The sequence below is a fragment of the Adiantum capillus-veneris genome, chromosome 28 (genome assembly GCF_014529385.1).
Source record: "Adiantum capillus-veneris isolate H3 chromosome 28, ASM1452938v2, whole genome shotgun sequence".
Lineage (NCBI taxonomy): Eukaryota > Viridiplantae > Streptophyta > Polypodiopsida > Polypodiales > Pteridaceae > Adiantum > Adiantum capillus-veneris.
Genome location: NC_140958.1, coordinates 105,918,602 through 105,921,099, shown reverse-complemented (window position 1 = coordinate 105,921,099; position 2,498 = coordinate 105,918,602). Strand labels below are relative to the sequence as shown.

At 43.3% G+C, this 2,498-nt stretch overlaps 1 pseudogene; it reads right to left on the bottom strand.

Moving 5' to 3' along the window:
- Positions 1-650: 650 nt before the first annotated feature.
- Positions 651-1,183, bottom strand: LOC147421026 (DNA repair protein RAD51 homolog 4-like; annotated as a pseudogene).
- Between the last annotated feature and the right edge of the window lie 1,315 nt (positions 1,184-2,498).

The window sequence follows — 2,498 nt, the reverse complement described above, 5'->3', positions numbered from 1 at the left end:
CTCTGAAAGCTTGCTCCAAACAGAGCTTATTCAGCGAGCTTCTGGAGCGAAATTTTTTCCCTCTCCCTCTCTCCTCTCTTTCACTCCCCTTTTGTCGCTCTCTCTCTCTCTCTCTCTCTCTCTCTCTCTCTCTCTCTCTCTCTCTCTCTCTCTCTCTCTCTCTCTCTCTCTCTCTCTCTCTCTCTCTCTCTCGGGGGGTATTTTCCCAAAGCAAAATTCCATTGCGAATGGTAAGAGCATCTTGAACTAGCTCATGTACCCAAAAGCAATTCCACAAATTAGTAAAACATAGGTATTTCCAAAGAAATATTCCATTGCCATTGGTAAGAGCATCTCCAACTAGCTCGTGTACCCAAAAGTAGTTCCGCAAATTAAAAAAACAAAGGTCACTCAAAGTTAGTATGGGAATAGAATAGCTTCCCTCTTGTGCCCTCCTAACCTTCCTACAATAACCCTTTTTTTGAAATAGAATTACCTTCTTTTGATGGTTTTCTACATGTAGGCCGCCTTTTCACTTTACCACTAGCACTGCCAAAGGTAAAGTTGTCAAAGGGACGACTATTACAGATTTTGTAATGTAAACATGAAGAACCATTTTGTCTATGTTACATGCATCATTCTCCAAGGCAAAGATCATACAATAAGCGTACTCACGGTGACTCCATTCCTACTGAGGTAAATCGGAAAAAGCTTGCTTGTTGCAACTCATGGACTTGTGCTTTGTCAAGGATATGCAACAGAGATCACTCTTTGCCTCTCTAGATATCTACAAGCAAATATTTGGAACCACCTTCCAGCTTTCTCCAAGAGCTGGCTTTGCTATCCTATTTTCCCCTGTTACCCCATATGATTCATAAACCAGAATGCAAAGGTTGTTTTCACTTGCATCTCTCTTTCACATTTATCCACATTTCATCATCAAAGCATGACCTTCCATAACTACTATCAAAAATAGGAGAGACCACAAAAGATATGGAATCTAGCACAATTGAGTTTTGTATCCCTAAGCCAAACTCCTTCACTTCCTACACTCCAACACAAAAGGTTTTGTCCATCTGCTGAAGCAATTCCAATAATGAGAAAACATCGTCTACTCTCTAGAACATAACAAAATTTAAAGCTCTACTATGATACTCCATGTCTCATTGCTCTTTGACCCGAGAAACCATGTTGTATATGTCATACACTAAAAAGTCTTTCACTAAAGTGATGCCAAGCTTAGAGAAGACGGCAAGCGCAGGGCTTGGAAGGGATGGCAGTTTCAAGGACTCCAGAGACGTCAACATCTCTCTTGCCTTCTAAACATGAGGTCAACACCTCATGTCACGGGATTGCAACATTGAGTCTCTCCCTCTCTCTCTCTCTCTCTCTCTCTCTCTCTCTCTCTCTCTCTCACACACACACACACACACACACACACACACACACACACACACACACACACACACACACACACACAATCCCTCTCACTCTCTCTTCCTCTCTCTCTCTCTCTCTCTCTCTCTCTCTCTCTCTCTCTCTCTCTCACACACACACACACACACACACACACACACACACACACACAATCCCTCTCACTTCTCTTCCTCTCTCTCTCTCTCTCTCTCTCTCTCTCTCTCTCTCTCTCTCTCTCTCTCTCTCTCTCTCTCTCTCTCTCTCTCTCTCTCTCTCTCTCTCTCTCTCTAGAGCACGACTGTGGAGGACTACACAGCATCGACGGAGGCTGCATTAGAGGATTCGGATCACTTTGGCCCGACATGCACGACGCCCGGTCAGGCTATTGACCATGGAGGAGATTGATGAGATCCGCCAGCGCGACTGATGCTGGATCTTTTGTGATTTATCCATCCCACATAGCTGCTTAGCTCACAGCTAGCGGTTTAGGATTCCATAGTATTTTATTTTGTCATTTTTGTTGCTCTGAATTTGTATCAAATCCACGACATTGTAACTTTCTGGTCTCATAGGTCACTTTGGTCTTTTGAAGACGTTAATATGACATTTCATTTCTATGTGTGTGTGTGTGTGTGTGTGTGTATTTTCCCAAAGCAATATTCAATTGCCATTGGTAAGAGCATCTCCAACTAGCTCATGTACCTAAAGAAGTTCCACACATTAGAAGAACATAGGTCACTCAAAGTTAGTATGGGAATAGAATAACTTCCCTCTTGTGCTATGATTGTAATATTCCCATAGCAATGTTCTATTGCCATTGGTAAGAGTATCTCCAACTAGCTCGTGTACCCAAAAGCAGTTCCACAAATTAGAAAAACAAAGGTCATAAAGACACACACACACACACACACACACACACACACACACACACACACACACAGAGAGAGAGAGAGAGAGAGAGAGAGAGAGAGAGAGAGAGAGAGAGAGAGAGAGAGAGAGAGAGAGAGAGAGAGAGAGAGAGAGAGAGGTTGAAGATGCCGCTAATGAAAGTTGTTGGTGGGGTTGCAGAGGTGAGGGGAGGAAGTGGAGAGAATACCAGGGGG